General features: G+C 35.1%; 2 long non-coding RNA genes across 2 annotated transcripts in view; both read left to right on the forward strand.

Annotated features, from left to right (window-relative positions):
• The window catches only part of LOC144456844 (uncharacterized), a 147,041-nt gene that overhangs the window by 69,308 nt on the left and 53,584 nt on the right, over positions 1–24,149 (forward strand). The gene's annotated exons all lie outside the window — the stretch shown is intronic.
• LOC144456845 (uncharacterized) lies at positions 3,465–14,747 on the forward strand. The gene is made up of 2 exons (XR_013486019.1): positions 3,465–3,523; positions 7,196–14,747. It is a non-coding gene; the product is annotated as an uncharacterized LOC144456845 (long non-coding RNA).

Below are 24,149 nucleotides of genomic sequence, written 5' to 3' on the forward strand. Positions count from 1 at the left end.
GAATCAAATGACTCATTTGCTTTTGAGCATCTGTCTTTGAATTTTGTTTTAGAAGCTAGTGTGCATGTTCTTTTCTTCTTGTCATCAGAGGACTGGAAGTGGAGTAGATTCTGGTAGTAATAGTCATGGTTTTTTTTTTCTGTACAGAATAGAAATAGTAGATTATTGCTGAGGCACAAGGCAAAGAGGAGTAAGAAAAATATAAAAGTTTTTATATGTAAACAAATATAATAGCATTTAAAGGAACTTAGAATCTGACTCCTTCTAGCCCTACTACCTAAAAAGCCATAAAAAACTTGAAGAACACATGCTTTAAAATTGAGAGGTAAAATTTAATTTGCTTAATTTCAGAATATTAAACCTTATCTTAGCTGAATTGACATATTTTTTATAACTAATTTAAATTGTAATTGAATTTCTACTAATAATATATTTCAGAACAAAATTGCTTATTCAGTCCTAATAAAGCAAGGTCTACAGGATTTGAAAGTTTATTCTATTTCTGAGTGGACAGCATTACTCAGTGTGTATAATTTAATTCAATTTAACAAATATTTATTAAGTGCCTACTATATTCAAGACATTTGGGGGAGACAAAGATATATAAGGCACAGGCATTGGGCTTCTAAAAATAATTTAATGACTAAAATCATGCCACAAACTGTGGCAAAACTTAGTGTATTGAAGCAATGCAAGCTAGATACTAAATTACGTTCCACCTGTCCCTCTCCTCATACCTCCCAAGCAAAAAGGCAAGGCTAACTAGTATATAGAAGCATTTCCAAAGTGATGTTTGTTCTAAGATACCTAGAACCTTTTTTTTTCTGCAGAGGATACAGAAACTGCTTAGAAAATAAGATTGTTTAGACAGTTGAAAGTGGTAAAAGTTATATACTAGAAGGCTTGGGGGTTTCCCCTTTTATTCACCTGTCCCCCACCCCCATCAAACTCATTTTTCTAAAAATAAGTATTTTTATGTCAGCTTGACATTAGGAAGGAAATTAAGTCCAGAAAGCATATTAACTTTCTTTATTATAATGATGAAGATTTGTAATTATTATAATAAGATTTGCAAGCTCTTTGCATTCAGAGACCATGTCTTATTTAACTTTTTATCTTCCTAAGGACTTGCACATAGTAGTCACTTAAAGATTTGTTGAATGACTGAATAAATAATTTTTTATTGTTCTTAATTTTTGCCAGGTTATGAGGAGCCATCAGAATTGAACTGGTATTAGATTTCTTAGTATTTGACATCTTATGGTTCCATTCAGTAGTATTAAAAAATAAAAGTAAATGCAGTTTGTAAATTTATAATTACTATATGAATGTCATATTTTAAAATTTAATATATCAAAAATGATATAGTGTCACAGAAATGTTGAGTGAGTGAAGCAAAGAATCAATCAGCAAACATTTATTAAGCGTCTACTTTTACAGTGGACAGGTAAGCCCAAGAACTGTGGATCTAGCAGTGCTCCAAATAACCAGCCCTCCGTCTAGCCTGGCCTCATGCATCCAGCAGTATAGTCTCTGTGAATAAGGAGCCCACCATCCCCTCCACCGCTAATACCAACTGTTGACCAACTGCCACTGACAGGGCAGGCAAGCCAGCCCCTCTGGAGCAGCAAAGCACTTGAGAGAGAGACAGGAGGAGGTGTGTGCCAAAGAGATCAAACCATTACCACCACCCCAGGATAGCCCAGGACTCTGAGCCCCGAAGACTTGGAATAGCAGTGTCCCTTCTTCCTCAGAGCTCTGACCCCATTTTAAAGGGGAAAAATTTTATAGAGAAGGAGCCAACGTCAACAACCAGTGGGCAGATGAGCCCAAGAGCCCTGGGAATTTTTCTTCCTGCTCCCATAACACTTGTCTTGCTTCCACCATTCTCTACCTCCCAGTTAACATCCAAGGAAGGGACTCTTGTGGAGATGCAACTTGGCAGCTGCCTCTTGCTACAACCCCATCTCTGTAGCCATGGCTACTCAAGATGGGGAAAATAAAGTTCCCATCACAAAAATCCTTGTCGCTGTCGGTGGTTCAACATTATAAATGTATAAGGGATATGGTTTTAGCAATGGGGATTACATTTTTTTTAAACGAGACTGGAATTTCTTTTTTTTTTATTAAAAAAAATATTTTTTTAGGCAGTTGGGGTTAAGTGACTTGCCCAGGGTCACACAGCTAGTAAGTGTTTGGTCTGAGGTCGGATTTGAACTCAGGTCCTCCTAACTCCAGGGCTGGTGCTCTATCCACTGTGCCACCTAGCTGCCCCTGGGATCACATTAAAGATGCATTATGACATGCTTTACCACTGGACCATAAAAACCTTTCCATCTGACTTGTAGCTAAAATGTTCTATGTGTGTTATCTTCCTCTATTAGAATGTGAATTCCTTAAGAGCAAGGATTGCTTTTCTCTTTGTATTCCCCAAGCTTAGCACAGTGTTTTGCTGCCTGCCTGCCTCTTTCTTTCTTTCTTTCTTTCTTTCTTTCTTTCTTTCTTTCTTTCTTTCTTTCTTTCTTTCTTTCTTTCTTCTTCTTTCTTTCTTTCTTTCTTTCTTTCTTTCTTTCTTTCTTTCTTTCTTTCTTTCTTTCTTTCTTTTCTTTCCTTCCCTCCTTCCTTCCTTCCTTCCTTCATACTATATGCCAGACACTGTGCCTGGTCCTTGGGATACAAAGAACATGAAACAGTTCTTGTTCTCAAGCAGTTTATATTCTGTTGGGGGGAAAATTTACACACGTGAATGTAACCTGGGGCTTAAACCTATTTGCATAAAATTTTATTGGTTGAGAATGATTACTCAATGCTCATGCCTGTTTGAGTGGTGGAGTTGGTAAGAGCTGGGGGAGGAGAGATTCTAGGTTTTGTCTTTTTCCAGCTTTGAGAGAACATACAAGCAGTTCTAGACTCTTTTCACAGAGGGGTCCCTGGAGGGAAAGAAAGACTCAGGGAAGAAGCTGACATGTAGAAGAGCAGGAACCTCAATTATGTCCTTATTCTTAATTTATCTCACTAGAAATCTCTAGGAATTTTCCTTTGGTTGAGATTGAATTCTCTCTCTCTCTCTCTCTCTCTGTTGAACTGAGATATTTTACTCACACTAGAAGAACTTAATCACTCTGTATTTTCCATTAAATTCTAATCTGTATAGTTTCTCTGATATCTGTTTATTATCAACTTGGATAAATGGGTTTATTTGCTATTCACTATATATGATGGTCCTTGTATGACTGGCATTTGGTGTGAAGAGAATCAAACCTCTGGACATGCAGATTGGGGCATCCCTTCCCCATCAAAGGGATAGCAACTAGGAGCACAGTTTGAATCTAAAGATTATTTTGCTAGACTACTAGCAATAATTGGGGTGGGGCAGGGAGAGTGAATATACGTAATTCCAGCCTAGTGGTGGAGGAGATCAGAGTGGCCAGCGTTGTAGTTCTAATATTTTGCTCCCCTTCTGACAGGAAACAAAGTCTCTTTTGAAGAAGGACAAGAGGAGGAGATATCTTCAGGCCTGCTTGTGAGTCATACGTAGTCAAACCCAAGTGGACATAACTTACTCGGGCTACTCACACACTCTACATAAATAAATATAAAATATAAACATGTAGGGATAGTACCATGTGTAGAGAGGGCCCATTTTTAAGGAGAGCCTACTTATGGTGAGGGCTGTTTTTGTGTGGCTCTAAGGGAGGCAGAATAGACATCTGTGGCCTTTTCTTCCCCCAGCCTTTTCCAAGGGAGTCTTTCATTCCTTCCAGGAGGGGAAATAGGAGGTTAGAACTGCTCTTCTCAGAGGGAGAGGGCATACTGGTCCGGGATTATATCTATCTGCATCCTTAAATATTATTAATTTAAGGGATATGATAGGGTTCAATCTAGTTTCTGATTACATTGTCATTATTGTGGAGGAGGACCCCGTGCACTATATCCACGGCTTGACCTCTTTCTCACTAAATACCAGTTCCATAATGAACACATATAGCAGATAGACCCATTAATCTGAATCATAGCAAATCAGAAATCAGAGAAGGTGGAAGAATCTCTAGGAGAATATATACTGGACAGTACAGAGTGAAGGAGCTCTGGTATTGGGAGTGAGGTAACTCAGCTCAACCAAGAGAGATTATCCATCATCTTACCCAAAGGGAAACTTCCTGAAGTCTAGTGTAGCAAGCTAGGGACAGGGAGATGATGGAGACTGCCAGTTTCAGATTGGTCTCTTCCTTTTTCCCGCTGGAAGCCAGAAGCACCTGAAGCTACTCAAAACTCAAGAAAAGCTTGAAGCTTTAGGAGTCTCAAAGGAGACTGAAGAAGGCTAGAGCTCACCTGCTCTTGCCAACTCCACTCCTGCCTCTCATGCCAGGCAGGGGATTAATCTTCATCAATAAAGAGAAAGTCCCATATGAATAGGCTTTGGGACATGGGTTACACATAAAATAAATGCAGAGTAATTTTGTGAGTGGGGAAGCACTAGCAGCTTGGGCTGAGCTTTGAAAAAAGGTAAGGATTTTAAAAGATAGAAATGAGAAGAGAGAACATTCTAGGCGTTAAGGACAGTGTGCAAAGGAATGGAGAAAAGGATATGGAAAGTCATGTAGAAGGAATGAGTGAGTGAGTGAATGAATGTCAATTTTCTGAGCAAATAAAGTTTTGAGCAAATAATACATTGTTTTGTTCTTATCCTAAGAAAGTAATTTTAGGTTTGAAGATATTACATATGTTCTAAAATTTCTATTACTTTCCATTTCTTCCCTCAGAAGGGAAAAAGAGCATAAAAACCCTACAACAAACCTTAACTCTTAAAAAAAATTGATTCTAGTTAAGTATATCATAAATGGAGGTTTTTGGTACCTAGAAGGGCCTTCATAATGTATGGTCCATTAGGAACTTCTTCAAGGATTCCTATGAAGCAGGGGTTCTTTTCTTTTGTTCTATGAATTTAAAGCAATAACAACTGTATTTCTATATAATTGGTTTCCTTTGTAATCCTGTAGATTTTGTAGGTTAAGAACTCCTGTTGTAAGATAACTGCCTGTGTGTGATGAAGTTTATCACCACTTGGTTATCTCAGTGCCAGGAACTCTGATCTAGGGAAGCTTTAGGAACTTTATGTACTGTGAAAAGGTGGAGAGTCAATACTACAGAAACCTGGGATCTTCATGTGGGGCAGGTGCTGGCAGCCTAGCTGCTTTTGCAACTGCCAGCTTCCCTTTATAGGCAGAGAAGTCCCTGAAGTGAAATGTGTGCTTTCAGCTACACTCATTAAGCTCAGTTTGGCAAAGATTGGAGTCTTTTGGGGCCACAAGAACATTTCTTACAGGTCCCTGAATATACCTACTTGTTAGATGACCCATAAGCAATTATTGTACTGTATTCCTTTAAAATTTCCTGGCTTTTAAATTTCTCTTCTTATATAAGACATTCTCTAAGAATTCTCTGCTAAACATTATTCAAATGAAACAAGGAATAAGTTATTCTGGGATTTATAGCCAAAGGTATATAGTTCAAGATTTGTAATCTGACCATCTGTAAGTACAAGGATCATGAACTCTCTTTGTACTTTTTATAGCAGCTTTATGGTATATATGCATTCCATTTTCACCAAACTTCCATATTAGTTGTTGTTTGGCTTATTAGGGAATATAGATTACATTCACCACAACTTCCTTTCTTCCTATCCTTTTCCCCTTCAAACATTTGTCAAGTGTCTATGATCTGGAAGACACTGTCAGGAAGGCACAAGAATATAGAGATAAATAAAATATTGTCTCTGTCCTCAAGGATCATAGAATCTGTTATTATTATTATCATACCATTTTATAAACTACAAATTTCAAAAGGAAAGCTAGAGTGTCCAGAAGTGAGGGGCCTTGAGTCTATGATATTTGAGGACTAGTTGAAGGAACTGGACATATCCCAAGTAGGACTTGGGGTAGGGGTGATCTTTATCTTCCGGTATTTCAAAAGCTGGAGGTAGAATTAGATTTGTTCTCTTTGGGCTCAGAGGACAGAACCAGAAACAATTTGTGGAAGTTGCAAAGAGGAAAACTGAGATTTGATGTTAATAAAAAAGACTTCCTAACAGTTAGAGTTGTACAAAAAGTAGAATGGGCTGCCTCAGAGTTAGGATGTTTGCTTTTATTGGAGGTCTTCAAGCATATACCAGACAGCTATTTGTCAAATATGTTATAGTGGGGATTCTTTTTGTGTATGGGTGGGATGATATGGCTGATGAGGTCACTTTCAATTCAGATCCTGAGATTCTGTTATTTCTTAACATTCTTCCCTACTAGGCAATGATTGTACCAATTACTCCCTTTTCTTCTTTCAATTTCCTTTCCATAAATTTCCTTACTTCACTTTTCCTAAAAAAGAGATATTAGCAAGAAGAATGGCTAAGCTGTATTATTTTTAAAATAATCTTTTAGAAGAACTTTTTTTTCCAAGTAATTGGTAGATACCTAATACTACCTGTAGAGATGAATAGTTGTCATCTAATTTTTGGGTGCAGACACATGTAAACTTATGTAGGCACACCAGGTAGTCATTCAAGTTGCTAACATTGATTCTTAAGGAATCTTCCTTCAGGGCTAGTTAAAATTGGTTAGACTGAAAGTGTCATACCCTGATGTGCCGAGAGATTTGACTTTGGAAACATTTTATTCATAACTTAAAATAACTAAAGAAAAATAGGCAATTATACAGACAAAAGCAACAATAAAAGGACATAAATTATTTAAAGGGAATCAATTCCAAAATGACAAAATAATTCCATGGTAATCCAAGGTACACAACTGGCCTTAGCCAAATCTGCTTAGCTACATGTATGCATGCATGTATGCATGCATGCATGCATGAATGCATGAATGAAAAGCATTTATTAAATACTTACATGTACTTAGTGCTGGAAATACAAAAATAAGACGATTGCTCTCAAGGACTTTTCATCCTAATTGAGATGACATATGTTAGGAAATGGTGGTCAAGGAAGGCATTTGTGTCTGGAAAGTCACAAAAATGGATAAGTGGAATAAAATCTTTTTACAAACCCTTTCCAGAGGCAATCTTAGATATCATGATGTGAGTACAGTTCTCAGAGGAAGAGGTAGAAAGTGGAGTTGAAGGAGGGCAGGGCAGAAAATGGGTAGGTGAAAGATGAGGACTCATGTATCAATTTTTCCCTGCCCAGATTGGTCTCTTATGGTCAAGTTTGGAAAGTGGAGCAGCAGCAGTAACACCGTGGACATGAAGCAAAATGGCCAAGGTGAAGATCAGGGCACTTGGTCCTGGGGAGTGGAAACCTCAGTGACTTACTCCACCTAGATGTGGCCCTTGTGTTCCAAGCTGAATGAAGCAGCAGCATCACCACTGGTAGCATTTTATGGTTTAACCCATGAAGCCAAAGCCCAAATATTCATTAATCTGAAATGCAATGATACTTGGACTTATTGGAAGCCATACGTGAGCATTGTGTTATTTTGGTTTTGATGCATCAGAAATGTAAATAGACTTCAAGGTAATTTTTAATCTATATGTAAATTAGCTATTTCTATAATAGCCAAAGTATGAATGTGTGCAAAAAAGGAAGGAGTAGATGCAAGCAATTTGTGAAACAAATGGCAAAGGAAAGGCTGTACAAGTGAAAAATGGCTTCTGATGGATTTGAATATGGCTTTTATTAAGACATTTTCAATTAAATTGTCTTCTTGGTTGAATGTTTTCAGGAGGCTGATAATGTGGGAGGTGATATGTAGAAATAGAATGAGAAAATATATTAGTAGATGGTGTTCATAAACCAAAAGTGCTAACTTCCACATGGTTTCCCATGAACGAGTTTCCATTTTGAGGATTCATGTTAAAGTAGATGTCACATATATACATGCACACATGTATATGCACACACACCACACACACACACACACACAATTGAGGTCATTTGCCAAGAGCTCTTCTATTCGTCTCATATCTTTCTGATATCATCTGTCATTATCTCCTCCTTCATTCCAGCTTCTAATGAAGGGGTATTCTTTCTATTTGATATGGCCAACCTCTCTCCTATGTACCTTTGATCCTATCCCTAACTGTTGTCTTCATTCTCTTACTAATCTTCAGGCTCTTCTTTACCTACATACTGATTTACTGATTCTTTGTTTACCTAAATACATTTCTCTGTCTCCCCTGTAATCAAGTCCCCCCTACTGTGTCCTCTAGCTATTATTCTGTATCTTTCCTCCCCTTCTTACCTAAACTCCTTTAAAAATCCATCTATATTTAGTGCTCTTGCTGTTTTTCCTCTAAGTCTCTCTTAAATCCTTTGTAGTCTGTCTTCCAACCTCATCATTCAACTGAAACCTCTCTCTCCAAAGTTACCAGTACTTTCTTAATCATCGGATCTAGTAACTTTTTATCAATCCCCATCTTTCTTAATTTCTCTGAAGTACTATTGATGGTCATCATGGGACACAGTAGATAGAGTCAGGATAATCTGAGTTAAAATCTGGCTTCAGATACTTACTAGCTGGGTCACCTTGGGTAAGTCACTTAGCCTGTTTGCCTCAGTTTCCTCCATTGCAAAATGAGGATAATAATAGCACCTACCTCACAAGGTTGATGTAAGAATGAAATGAGATAATATTTGTAAAGTGCTTGGCATAGTACAGGGAACATAGTAGGTACTATATAAATTCCCTCACTCCTTACCCTCTAAAACATTCTCTCCTTTCTAGGTTTTTATGATATTGCTCTGTTTTTGTTTTCTTCTGACCTGCTGCACTGCTCCTTCCTAGTCTCCTTTGTTAAATCTTTATTTATGTCATGTTCACTGTGAGTGGCTTCCAAAGTTCTGTCATTGGCCCTTTTCTCTTTTCTTTCTATACTTTCTCATTTGATGATCGCATCAGCTCCTATAAGTTCAGTTGTCATCTTTATACAGATAATTTCCAGATCTATATATCACCTACTGCTGATTGGGCATTTCAGACTGGATGTATCATAGGCATCTCAAACTCAGTATGTCCAAAATAGAACCCTTTATCTTTCCCCTCAAGTCCAACTCTTTTCCATACTTCCCTATTACCATTAAGAGTGCTACAATCCTTTCATTCACCCAAGTTTGTAACAGTATCATCTTTAACTCATTATTCTCGCTCACCCCATATAGTAAATAAGTTCCCAAGCCTTGTAATTTCCATCTCCACTGTGTTGCAATCAAATTTTCCTCATCTTTATGATTACATTAAACATATTTTCACATTAGTTATGTTGTAAAGAAGAATCAGAACCAAAGGGAAAAACCATGAGAAAGAAAACACAAAAAACAACAAAAAAGGAGAAAATAGTATGCTTCAATCTACATTCAGACTGGATAGTATTTTTCATCATGAGTCTTTTGGAATTGTCTTGTATCATTGCATTGCTCGGAAGATTTTCTTAAAGCGCAGATCTGACCTTGTCAGTTGTACCCTCTTCCCCTCTCTCTCACTCAGTAAACTCCAGTAGTGCCCTATTAGCTTAGAACCGATGATGATGATGATGATGATGATGATGATATTTATACAGAATATACTATGTCAGGCACAGTGCTAAGGGCTTTATAATTATTATCTAATTTTACTATCATAACAGGCTTGGGAGGGAGGTGCTATTATTATCTCCTTTCAAATAAAAATTCCTTTGTTTGACATTTAAAACTCTTTACAACTTGGCTTAATCTTCTTATACATCATTTCTATTTCCCACTGAAAGAAATCATAATGGTTTACTTGCTGTTCTGTATATGAGACACCCCATATCCCACTTCTTTTTTTTTTTTTTGGCTAGGCAGTAGGGTTAAGTGACTTACCCAGGGTCATACCGCTAGTGAGTGTTTTGTGTCTGAGGCTGGATTTGACCCATATCCCACTTCTATCCCTTTTCTTGGCTCTCTACTATGCCTAGAATGCTTTTCTTTCTCACCTGCTTTTTAGAGTCTGTGACTCCCTTGAAGACTTAGCTCAAGTGTCACCTGGTACAAGTGTCTTATCCTACTTCTTCCAGTTGCTAATGCCATTTTCTCTAAGATTACCTTGTAACTACTTTGTATATATGTTGTGTATACCTATTCATGGACATGTTTACTTTCTCATTTGTTAATATTAACTCCTGCTAACTGTTTTTGCTTTTTCTTTGTATCTCCAATGCTTAGCACACTGCCTGGAATATAGTAGAACATTTTAAATACTAGTTGATCAGTTGATTGATTGATTGATTGAAACTAGTGAATGAAGTGGTGTACTTGGAGCCAGCAAGACCTGAAATTGAAATCCATCTCAGAAATGGACTGGCTATGTGAACTTGGGCAAATCCAAAGCCTCAGTTTCCTCATCTTTAAAAAGAGGGTAATAATACTACCTACTTCACATAGCTATAGTGAGAATCAAATGAGATAACATGTGTACAGTACTTTGCAAGTGCTATACAATGGTGCTGAATCTGTTATTTAAAATTGGCTTATAAGTAATATGCCTACTGCATATCATATTTGAATTTTAATGCTGTCATGCCCAACTGCAAATAACCATAGAATCAATCCTTAATATATTTTTAATCAGAAAAGTATTAAAAACTTTAATCTCTTAACTTATTACATGATTTTTTGTCCCTTTGAGGGAAGATATAGCCCAGTACGATATTGTGTATTATACTACTGAAATTACCACTAAACACCAAGTATGATAGAGATTTTAAAATTCCTCTCTGATGTTCAGTGAGCTCTCTTCTCCCGTTGAAGTTGTCAGTCACTATGAACAGAGCAATAAGGGGGGGGAAATGAACCAAAATGATGAAGTTGAGCATTACTATGGATAGACCAAGTACAAATGGCACATCATGTATCATTATTATTATTATTACTTTGTATTCTTACAGTTTGCAAGGAAAAGGGAAGGAAAGAATTCAGAAATTATCTTGGCTCCTACAAAGAATCAGTGGTAAATTTGAAGTAGACGCTAAATCTCTGGTCAAACTGTCCAGTGCTTTATTAGAATCTATTTCATTCCCCTACACTATGAACTCCTTGTTACCCATTCATTTGCTGACATTTCACTAAAATCAATTGATGCTTTTGTAAAAATATAAGACAGTTAATGGTAAGGGAGTAGAAATATTTCTCCCTTTACTAAATTCCCTTTTTTCTTAAACTGTCCAGAGATGTTAAAAAGACCTTGGCACTTTAAATATTTTCTCAAGAAAATTTAAAATACAGATTTTATTTCTATTTTTATAACCCCCTGGAGTTTAACTACAGTGCTATGTGGTTCTCCCTGTGAAATGAGTCTCATGCAATTGTATTCTTGCTGGGGAATGATTTTATTGCATAAGAAAATGAATGAGCAAAGACCAGTGATCTGTGTCTGCAGATAGACTATAATTTTCTGAGACTGTGATGTCAAAGGCAATTTGAGGTTGGTAATTGTTGATTACAATACTCAGCAAGGCCCCTACTGCAGTGATGAATCATATCACATAGTATATTCTAACTAGTTTATTATTCTATTTTTATATTTAGCTACTACATATGAATCTTTATATATCCATAGACAATATCAGCAGGAATTACATATTCATATATTGCTTTAACAGTGTATTAATTGTATTAGTAACACATTTCTCCATCATACAATAGAAATGGAAGTATTTTCATTTTTCTCCATAGCATTATTATTATGACAGTTTTCCAACATGACGTACACTTTTTTTTATTACCATGTTGGTTTTACCACCTTAAACTGATATTGTGACTTTCACACTTTTTTTTTTGTTACTGTGTTGGTTTTACTACCTTAAACTGATATTGTGGCTTTCAGAGAGCTCAAAGCAGTTTGCTGATATTTTCTCATTAGTTGTTTAAACTCCCCTTTGGGGAAGACAAGGAACAGGTATAGATTTATTTTATTGATGGAAAAATGCTGGCACAAATTTCATCATCAGTCACTTCTTCAAAGTGTTGAGGTCTAGGGGTGTTGGTAACCCTGAAATTCAAGGACAGAAGATGAGAGTCCTGCCTAGAACTCAAGCTTTCTTTCAGTCAGAGACAAGGTTTATTGAAACACCCATTGAGGTGGGCAAGATTTTAAGAATCCACCCTGCTGGCCAGATTTTAAGAATCTGAGCAGAGACAAAATTTATCATATCGCCAATAGAAGCAGGTCAGACTCTTAAGGAATCTGAGCATTTGTGACACTTGTATTAACAAGTGGGCCAGACTCTTAAGAAATCTGAACACTTTAAGGGAGGCAAGGTGGACCTTTTATACAGTAAGACTGTGGGAAGATCTGGATGGGAGTGGACAGTAGGCTGGGGTGACTGGGAGGTAACAGAGAAGAACCAGAAGGGTCAGGTGCCCCAGGCAAACGCCAGGGACCTGGGCCATGTGGAAGGGGTAGATGGAATCAAGGAGTGGTGGTCTAGGGTGGGGCCAGGGTTAGTGGTAACACTTAATTGGAAATTAGGGTAGGGTCAAAGCCACATACTAGGATAGTTGAAAAGATTATGTTGAGATGAGCTTCAGGGGAATGCTGGGACCATGTGGGAGAGTTCAGGGGAGATCATTCTGGAAGTTCTACTCTGGGATGAGGGCATAATAAGCTAGGAAGTGAGAGAGGAGCCTCGCTTACCTTGATTTGAGGACAGGCTCTCCCAGGAATGAATTTATTTTTACCTAGAGCCTAGAACTAGAGCCCTTTTGTGGGAAGACCTTCAGGCCTCCAGCGTTGTAGGTGACAATTGTATTATTTCTACCTTTTTATGTGTTCTCTAGGCCCTTTAATATTCATTCCTCCTAGCAATGGCTTTTGGTGCTGACTGCCCTAAAATATATAGTACTCGTTCCTCTGTCTATTCCTTTGCTTAGATTGTTCTCTGTTTATATATACTGTCTACTTCTTGCCCTTTTCTTCTACTTGTCTTAATCCTACTCATGTAATTCTGGGCTCAGTTCCCATTGACTGCATGAAGTCTGCTCTGAATATGTTAGACCAAGGGTTCTTTATTATGATCTAAGTCATAAATCCCTTTGATAGCCTGGTGAAGCCTATGGACTCTTGTCAGGGTAATGTTTTTAAATGGACACAATAAAATACACAGGATGACAAAGGAGACTAATGTTATTGAAATAATTATCAGAATCAATTTTTAAATTTCATGGACCCCAGGTTAAGAAATCTTGCTTTAGATCATACTGAGCTTTCCCTTCTCCAAACTCCTAATTGTTCTTATAGTTAGTACCACATAATTTATTTAATGTCCTTTAATTAGATAGTATTTCTTAGCTTTATCTTTCCAGTAAGATCCTAGAAAGCAGCATACATGCAATATTACAATATGCCTTTCAGCATCTGATATAGTATTACGTACAAGCTAAAGATGGATACTTTATAGTCACTTGGCTAGAGCAAATGTTTTTTCAATAGTTACATCAGTGGTTCTCAAGCTTTTTGGTCTCAAGACCCCTTTATACTCTTAAAAATTATTGAGGATGGCAAATAATTTTTGCTTATGTGAGTTATATCTATCTATACTTATTATATTTGAATTAAAAATGATAAATGTTTAAAATATTTAGTAATTTATGAAAAATAATAATTAACCCATTTCATGTAGACATAAATAATATTTTTTGTTAAAAAACCTTATTTTCCAAACACAAATAATTAGTGAGAATAGCATTGTTTTATATATTTTTGCACATCTCTTTATTGTCTGAATTAATAAAAGATGGCTGAATTCTCATATCTGTTTCTGCATTTAATCTATTGTAATAGATTGTCATGGCTGAAATACATGAAGAAAATCCAGTCTCACGGAGATATATTGTTGGAATATGTGCGAGTAATTTAATAGGCAAATTGTATCTTAGAATTATTATGAAAATGGTTTTGACTTTGTGGACCTTCTGAAAGGGTCTCAGACTCCCAAAGGTCCATGAACCACATTTTGAGAACAACTAGTGTTTGTCATAGTTGGGGAAATGGGAAAAAAGTTTTAGGTTTAATTTTGTTTTTAAAACAGTCCTGTACAAGATAAATGAAATCTGTTTTCATTAAAGTTTCTCACCTGTATTGTTTCCATATATTTCCCCAATACACAGAGTCCCTCTCTCCCTTATTTTGAAGAATGATTTCTCAAAGAAGAATGTTTCATGAGAAGATGAACTCTGCAACCTTAAGTTTGTTCTTTAAGTTGCAAAGTTCCTTTGCAACCTTAAGTTGCAAATTAGAATGCAATAACTGCCAATATGTATAATTATTTCATTTTGTATTTGTAGTAAAAGCATTTTAATACCTGAGAACAGAAAAGGATAAGGCTTCATAGAAGCTACATTCATATTGTGCTAATATATAAAACAAATTAAAATGTTTTTCACTGTTGTTATCAGTAGTATGCTAGGATTAGATACCTTGGGAGATGGGAAACCACTGAAAATTTTTTGGCTTTTTTTGTTGTTGTTGATGGTGTTTTGTTTTTGCTTAGAGCTGTTTGTAGTATTCCATGTGTAAAATGAGAAGACTTGGACCTGGGTGGTGACTACAAGAATTGAGAAGAAGAGGTGCATAACAAAGCCATTTTAAAGGAAAATTCAGTAGGATTTGTATATTAATTGCCTGTATTTTGGCTTCAAGGTTTCAAGTCTTTGAGACTGGATGAATGTTGTTATTGAGAGAGACATGAACTTTGAGAAATAAAGACAATTTGGATGCAATTTAGTTCAACTCAATTTACTTCAATTAAGCAAACACTTTTTAAATATCTACTGTGCTTGAAACACTATATTAAGTCAGAGGAAGACAGAGGGTACAAATTTAAGATAGGATATAGTCCCCACTTTCATAAATATATTAGTTTAATAGGGCAATATGACAGTTAAATCCTGACACAATTGACCAGTTCCTCTCACTGGACTCTTTTTCCTCTTTTGGTTTCAGTAACACATCCCAAGCTTGGTTATTCTGTTGATAATCTGATTGTATCTTCTTACTCTCCATCACCTTCTTTCCACCCATTAATTGTGAGCATTCTACCAAGTTTCTGCCCTGGTCCTTCTTCCCTCTTTATACCCCTTTTTCTGGATGATGTCTTTAGCTACCATGGATTCAATTATAATCTCTTTAGGTAACTCTCAGTCAGTTCAACTCCTTGTTGAACATCTTCACCTGAATATCCCATAGGTATCTCAAACCAAAACATCCAGAACAAGACTAATTATCTTTTACCCCAAATTTTCTTTTCCTTTAAACTTTCGTATTTATATTGATTTTATTTCCACCTTTCTAGGTGCCACCATCTTTCAAGGTTCATAACCCTGGAGTCATTTTTCACTATTCCCTCTTCCTTAACCCAACACTGCTTACCTCATCCCCATCATATTATTTACCAAATGAGTTTTTATTTGTTACCTCTCTATTCACATAGCCTATAGCCTAGTTTGCAACTTTATTACTTCTTTCCTGGACTATTGGAATAGCCTCTTAATTAGTTCCCTGCATCTAATCTCTCCCCTTTACAATCTATCCTCCACATGGCCATCAAATTGATATTTGTTACTTCTGTACTCAAAGATTTGAGTAACTCCTTATTCTCTCTAAGATAAGTACACAATTCACACACTATCATTTAAAACCCTGCACAGGGGCAGCTAGGTGGCACACTAGATAGAGCACCAACCCTGGAGTAGGGAGGACCTGAATTCAAATCTGCCTCAGACATGTAACACTTACTAGTTGTGTGACTCTGGGCAAGTCACAACTGCCTCACCAAAAAAAAAATCAATAAATAAGTAAATAAAAATAAAACCCAGCACAATATGACTACTTGCCTTTTCAATCTTATTTCCATTTTTCTTCCCTTCACGTTCTTTATTCCAACCAAGTTGGCATGATAACAAAGCCAATGCATGACATTCTATCTCCTGAATTCATGCCCTTGCACGGGTAGTCCTCGTGCATGGCATGTCTTCCTTTCTTACCTCTACCTTTCAGAATTCCTAGTTTTGTTCAAAGCGCAGCTCAGGTGCCATTGGATTTGGCAATTAGTACTCCATAAGAGGCAGCTCCAGCTCACATTTAGGACATATTTGTAGGCTTATCCATATATCAATCACTTCTTTGAAAAGAAAAGTCAATTATATAATACATATAAATACATATATAATATCAATAAAGAAATATATTTCTTTATTATTTATTTTTTACGCTTTATATGTACATATACACATGTGCCTATGCATAGAATATTTATGTATATATATATATATATATATATATATATACATATGTAATAAAGTAAAAGATGAGGGATAAAGTTTATGTATATACATACATATATAATAAAAGACTTGAGGGATAAGATATCAGAAATGCAGGTTGACTCCCTAATAGCTGGATGGAAGAAATACCAAATGATAAATTAAGTTGAATAATAAATATGTTAAAGGAAATGAAAAACTCTAACTCAATTAAAAACAAAATAAAAGACAAGCAAGTGAGGAAATTGCAGCTTGTCATTCCAGGACAAAAAACACCAGCTTCTTTCACGTTTAGTCAACATTTTATATAATTATATAATAATTATAATTTATATAATTATAGACAGAGGAGTTTAACTTTTAGATTAATATTAACTTTCCCTCCCTGCCCCATATTAAAAAAGAAAAGCTTTCCAGAGTGGAATAAGTAATACTCTGTACAAGTAAAAATAATTCAAAGTACTATAGCATGTAGAAATACAAACTGCAGTTCATCAAATCACATAATTTTAAAATTACAACATGAAAAAACCAAAGGAAAGTTATCCACTAATCAAGAATTTTTTTAAAAAAATTACATTAAAGGTGACTATGGGGTCCCTATTGGGGAAATGCCTTAAAATACAGTACTAAGTGAAAAGCCATGAAAACTTAAACTCTGTGAAAGGTGGAAGCCTGAACATGGTGACTTGTTAACAAATCATAGCTTAGATACTAAATCATAGTTTAGTACTGAGTCAAAACTTAGATACTATGACCTATGAAAGCCATTACAAGAATATCATGACCTATATATGAGTGGTACATAATCAATACACAAACTTATGTTTGGACATAACATTGATTTAACGCCCAAGCTCATAACTAAGCAGAAAACCAAAGATATGCATCAGTCAGTAGTGATGTACTCTATAGCTCCTCTTCCCTTTGTCGGTTTTCTCTCCCCAGCCAGGGGAATTCCACACCTTTCAGTGACTATTGTGGTAACGATACAATTTTCAGAACTTGCAAGGAAAAGTGACAAATCTAGAGAAAAATATACAAAATCTTAAAAAATGGATTAGATTTATAAATCATATATCTTGGAAATATAACTACATGATTTGAAAACAAAAGAATTTATTTCAAAAAGAAACAAGATCCGGAAGAATTTATAAGTAAAAACCCATAACTAAGGAAATATCTATAACAAGGAGAAGAATTCCAAAATGATTGAATGACATATTCTGAACAAAAAAACCCAGCATTCTTAGCCCATTACTAATTACAATTAAGATAATGTGTATGTGTAGTTATATGAATCCATGTGATAAAAAGATACATACTTCCCCCTAACTATAATAGAAACAATCAAATTATAATTTGGGATAAGTATGTATTATGATTCACCCAAAAGGGTAAGGAATGCCACAATACACTAATATTTACCTGTCCTAAAAAGACATAAAATAAATAAGAAATGATAAGAACAAAAATGAGGAGGCAATAGAAAGGCAAACCCAAAGACAAAATTTTATTTTTAAAAATGAGTTAAACCTCTGGATAGTTTAAAAAAATGAAATGTAAATTATTTGTTAATTAGTTTTAATGATTGAAACTGATACATAAGATTAATATAGATTTCATTCTGTCCTTACAACAACAAGAATAATAAGGAGAAAATGTTAGAAGACAAAAATTATTGTTTATTACTTTTTCATTTTCTTATTTAGAGACTTCAGCTCATTGAGTTTTTCCTTTTCTGTCTTGTAAACATGCACATTCAAAGTTATAAAATTTTCCCTGGTGATGGTTTGTCCATATTGACATGTTGTATTCATGTTGTGCCTGTGAGGTAATTTAAATTTTGATAATATTTGTCTTAATCCAAGAATTGTCCAGTATGTTAGCTTCTTTGTAGACCTTCAAGCTTCAATTATATTATTGTTTGTGTCTATTTTCATTGTATTTTAACCTGTAAAGATAGCATTTAAAAACTTCATCTTTCTAAAATTACCAAGCATCCCTCTCACCTAGAAGAATAGTTTCCAGATTTTATATACTAATTCCTTCACCCCCTTTTAAAAAACAATTATCATTGTCTCATAAAACTATTTAGACAACTAATTTTCTTAGCTTGTCTTTTATTCAGATAAAATTAAAAATTTATTACAGTTTTTATGACAATAAAATTTCAACTATCCAGTAAAGTTAGCATAATAGAGACAGATATTTACTGATCACATACTTCACATTTTCATATTTGTAGCAAAAATAATAAATTATTCTATTGCAACTTGTAACTTTTCACCCAATAAGTAAGATTGATACTTTTTCTTTATAACTATGTCAGAAAACTTTACTTCACAAAAATGAGATTTTAGAAAACAGTAATAAAATTTTTTTTTTTAAATAAACCAGACAACTCCTTGGCCCATTGCCAAAGCATTCCAAGTTTTTCAGGTAGTTTTTTTTCCGACTATCACAAATAAGTCTATTAACCATTTTTGTTCAGATACATTAAAAACTAATATTTCATGTTGTTCATAGCAAATGGATTCTTATCCACTTATAATTGGGCATTTAAAACAAAATAAGGACTTGTACTTCTGTATACTACTGGACAGTTGCTTAGTAAGTAGGTATTTCTTTTATTTCATTTTCAGGGCAGGTATTTTAAAATGAGAATAACATAAAATGCAATTTTGTAAATTTGTTATGCATAGCTCCAACTTTTTAATAAGTAGTCATTTTATCTTTCTGGCTGAGATTATGAATTTGAGGACCCTAACTTAATTTATTGAGACTCTTAGGTTTTTAAATATGCCTAACAAATACTCAAATTTCAGGAGCAAAATTTTGTTACAAAATGAATTTGCTTCATCATTACTATTACTAAGAAAAGTGGCAATTTATTTCTTTTAGTACAGATACCTTTTGAAGTACTTTGGCATGAGAAAGCCAGTGTGTTTTTCAATAATCTTTTTTTTTGCTCTCATAACATCACACAATTTTACAAAAATCCTTCCTTTAATGGACTTGTAGTGAAATTGATTACTTTTATAACAACTTGACAATGTCACATAATTTCTCACTCACAATTTCTCAGTACAAAGAATTATATGTAGAGCATGCATTGTGTCCAAATTGCATGGGGAACACATTTTAAATTAGTAATTGTAGGCCTTGTTTTATCCTGACATCAACTGAGTTACAATTCTCCTACATCATTGTTTTCATTTTAAAATCCATCAATTAAATTGAACATTTCTCTTGATATAGCATTGCCATCAATAGACTTGAAAAGCAACAACCCGATAATGTGTGTGTTCATCAAGTAGATATATTTAACTACGTCTGCTGCTATATCCACATGATGCAAAATAGGATATTTTAATTTTTGAATTAATCACAAAGGCTTTCAGATATATGGGAAATTCTCCATTTGAAGCTACTTCTCATGTGATTTGCCAGACATAACTCTGACCAGATCAATAGCACCAATGTTTTTTGAATGAAGCTTTTTAGCAATTCTATAAACAATCTTATATAATTCATGCAATCCTTTTGATGTCACAGATGGGGTTTTAGAAAAAAGTTCCTATTTGCTTATTTAAATAAAATTCTTTACAAAGCAATTCTCATGTCGTATCATGTATAATTTCAAAATGCTATTTCAATTTATTAAATTGCATGCTATCTGTATCAGCACTCACACAAAGTAACCCCATCAGTAATAGTACCTGTAAGTCAGAATGATAAATATTTTCTGATTTTGAACTTTGTATTTCTATATTTTCACTACTTAAACTGTTAATGTTATCTGCATGTATTGACTTTAACCACCCCATAAATTTTTGTCTTCAAACTAGTCATGTTTGAAGGGATCATGAACAGATATTTCACTTAAAAGCCAGAGACAAAATATAACAATTATCTTTAAAGTTCATTGTAAATTTTACAATTTTCTACAAAGACATGCATGAAGTGAAAAAGCATGTAAGCACAAATTATGTACCAAACACCATCTACAATCACTATTCTTGAGTTTTTAAAGTTTGATAAGGTTACAGCTTTCTTGGAAACCTATACTTAGAAAAATGAATGATATTGAAAAATATAATAGATCTGTTGCTCTTTTTAAATCACTATGCAGAACTTGTTTAACTTTGACTTTACCTATTTTGTGTTCAAAATGCAGCAAGCAATGTTATGACACGATTCATATTTGTTATGATCTGCAGTGGTTGATGTGTCCACAATTGAGATCTGATACACATTAGCTCAAATTTGACCTTGTTTCTACATAGTGTATGTAACAATTGCTGTATTATACTTACTATCTGTTGGAGTGAATTTGGCATGTTAATCTTGCTTTTGTTGACTTTGAATTGAACTTTGTTTTCATTGAAAAAAGCAGATCTATTTACATGGTATATCTAAGAATTTATGTCATACTCCTCTCAGAGGTAAGCCCCTGATAGTTTAGAAAATCCTGACCTAGAACATGATCAGTTTTTGTGGATATTGCATGTATTTGAAAATAATGTATATTCTCTTGTTTCTATTAAGTTCTTTCCATACATTTATCAAATCCAGTTTATTTAACTCTCACATCAAACCTGTAATTTCTTATCTTTTTGTTTGATTTATTACAGTCTTACATTGGGATTTTGAAATCTATTTTTATTTAAGTTTATTTTTATTTGCAAATGATTTTTCTTTTCCTTTATAAGCATAACTGTAATATGATTTGATTATTGTAAGATCAAAATTTATTGTTTCTAGCATTGATGGTATGATCTCTTATTGCTTTCTGGTTTGAATTTGAGTGTGTCAGATTATATTAGTGCAACACTAGATTTCTTGAGCAAACTGCAACATGATGAATTTTAGTTTACCCTTGTAATTTAAATCTACTTTTGAAATTAGATGTTTCCTTTTGAATTATGTACCCATTTTTCATTTTGAGGTGGAGTTAATCAATTCATATTCAGCATTACAGTGATTTAATTTGACCTTTTACACACACACACACACACACACACCTTTTGTTGTGTCAGAAGAGAATGCAAATTTATTTCTGTTACTTCAATTCAATTTAATAAGCCTTTAAGTAGCACCTACAGAATTTTTACATTTTATGGATTAAAGCTGTGAATCTCACTAAAACTCAAGTCCTCTCCTCAATTGTCTTTTCCTGGTGAAAGATGGTAGGCCCTGAATTAACTCTGTCCTCTTGTCTCCTCATCTGTCTTTTCTTTTTTTGCTTTTCTGCTGTGACCTTTCATTTACATATCCTGATTTTTTTATTTTGGCCTGATTGGGTTAGATGATTTCTGATGTCTCTTGTAACTTTGAGATTCTGAGAGATGTGTGTGTGTGTGTGTGTGTGTGTGTGTGTGTGTGTGTTTCATTAAATATTTCCTACTTACATGTAAAAAAACCCAATAATTTTTTTAAAAAATTTTGAGTTCTAAGTTATTTCCCTCTCTCCTACCTTATTCCCTTCCTTGAAAAGGCAAGCAATTTGATATCAGTTATACATGTGAAGTCATGCAAAACATATTTCCATATTAGTCATATTGCAAAAAAAAACCAGACCAAAATAAAACAAGCAAAATAAAGAAAGTTTTAAAAATTATGCTTCAATCTGTGTTCAGAGTTTATCAGTTCTCTCTCTCTGAAGGCAGATAGCATTTTTCATCATGGGTTCTTTGGAATTGTCTTGGATCATTGTCTTGATTAAAATAGCTAAGTCTTTCAGAGTTGATCACCTTTATAATGTTGCTGTTACTGTAGATGATGTTTTCCTGGTTCTGTTTCACTTCATTTTGCATGAGTTAATGTAAGTCTTCACAGGTTTTTCTGAGACCGTATTTCTCATCATTTCTTATAGCACAATAGTATTCTATCGCAATCATATACCACCACAATCATATACTTCTTAAACCATTACCCAGTTGATAGGCATCCCCTCAATTCTTGATTCTTTGCCACCATAAAAAGAGCTGTTATGAGTATTTTTTTGTACAAAAATGTCCTTTTCCCTTTCCTTTGATCTGTTTGGGATATAGACCTGGTAGAGGTATTGCTGGGTCAAAAGGTATGCCCAGTTTTATAGTTCTTGGCAGTAGTTCCAAATTCCAGAATAATGACTAGTTCACAACTCCACCAACAATTTTTTTACATTCCCACTAGCATTTGTCATTTTCCTTTTCTGTCATGTTAGTCAATCTGATAGATATGAAGTGGTACTTCAGAATTGCTTTAATTTACATTTATCTAATCAAAACATTTTTTCATGTGACTATTGATAACTTTGATTTTTTCTTCTGAAAACTGGCTGTTCATATCCTTTGACCATTTATCAACTGGGAAATGACTCTTATTTTTATAAATTTGGCTCAGTTCCTGTGTATTTGAGAAATGAAGCCTTTGTTAGAGAAACTCTGTAAAAATCTGGGTGTTTTTTTTAAACTGGAAATATTTTTATTGTAGGTGGAGTGGGATAACTGGATGCAGTTTAGACAATTCCAGTTTTTGTTGGGAACATCCAAAGCATAGTAGTCTGTAGCAAGTTGGACATAGGTCTTCTGTCTGGAACAGTGTGAAGACATTGGCTATATTGATTTCATGTAGCTTCTTTACTGCTTGTTTGATCTGACACTTGTTGGCCTTGACATCCACCGCCGCCCAGAACTGTGACCCAGATCCAAGCACGGGCAAAGCAAGAGATCCCTGCAATCCCCCTCTGATTAGCCACTGGATTCCCCCTCAGTCTGTGAGCTGGAAGCTCAGGACGCAGTCACCACCCTGGGGCCCATGCTGTGCGCTCTGCACTCTGGAACTGGCTCTGAGACCTAGCTCTTCTCTCACAGCAGAAACAGACTTTTCCCACTCACCTTCTAAGTTGTCTTTGGCGTTCGTGGGTTGAGAAGTCTTGGTGATTTTTTTTTTGACAGGGTTTGAGCTACATGACTTCTGTTAAGCAAAAAAACCCAAATTATTATACTTACGTTCACTTTGATTGAACTGAACATAGATTTTCTGATTAACTACTACACATGAGGAATTGTGCTAGGCACTAGAAATACAAAGGCAAGAAACAAAACAGTCCTTGCCCTCCAAGAGTTTACAACCTAAAGTTTACAACAGGAAAGATGAAATCTAAGTTAAGTTGGGTCTTGACGATAAAACATTCTGAATGCACTGAGACCAGAGATGGAAGATAGACTTTTGGGGAAAAAGTAGTGTGGCTGTGACATAGAGTACATGTAAAGGAGCAACATGAGAGGCAAAAGCAATAGGTTGGAGCAGATTATGGCACACTCTCGACTCCAAGCCTTGGAGTTTGTCATTTTATCCTAGGCTAATAGGGGTCTGCCAGAGATTTTTGGATAAGGGAATGACAAGGTCAGACTTACGTTTTAGGAAAAGTACTTTGGCAGACATGTGGGGAATGGACTGGAAGCAGTGAGACCACTTAGGAGGCTAGAATTCCAGGTCTCAGGAACTGCGGAGGGGCTGTTGTTGGGTAGGAGGACTTCCTAGTGTTGCTCAAAGTGTGCAGCTGACTACTTAGGACGTTAGGAAAGCTGAATTACTGCTCTTCTCCCAGGACGAACCTCGATATTTCCATGAAGGCCGAGCTCAAAGAATCTGCCCGCGTAATCCCTATTCAGGGAAATTAAGAGCCATATCTGTGAGGAATCCTAGAGACTTGCAATATCACAGAATCACAAATTATATGTCAGAAAGGACCATTTAGTTTAACCAGTATTTGAACAAGTATCACTTCTACAATACCCCTAACAAATGGTCATCCAGTCTTTGCTTGAAGACTTCTCTCTGGTGTATGGTCCAGGGCCCTAATAATAGTAAC

Source organism: Phascolarctos cinereus, unplaced genomic scaffold (genome assembly GCF_003287225.1).
Source record: "Phascolarctos cinereus isolate Bilbo 61053 unplaced genomic scaffold, phaCin_HiC Scaffold_4;HRSCAF=312, whole genome shotgun sequence".
Lineage (NCBI taxonomy): Eukaryota > Metazoa > Chordata > Mammalia > Diprotodontia > Phascolarctidae > Phascolarctos > Phascolarctos cinereus.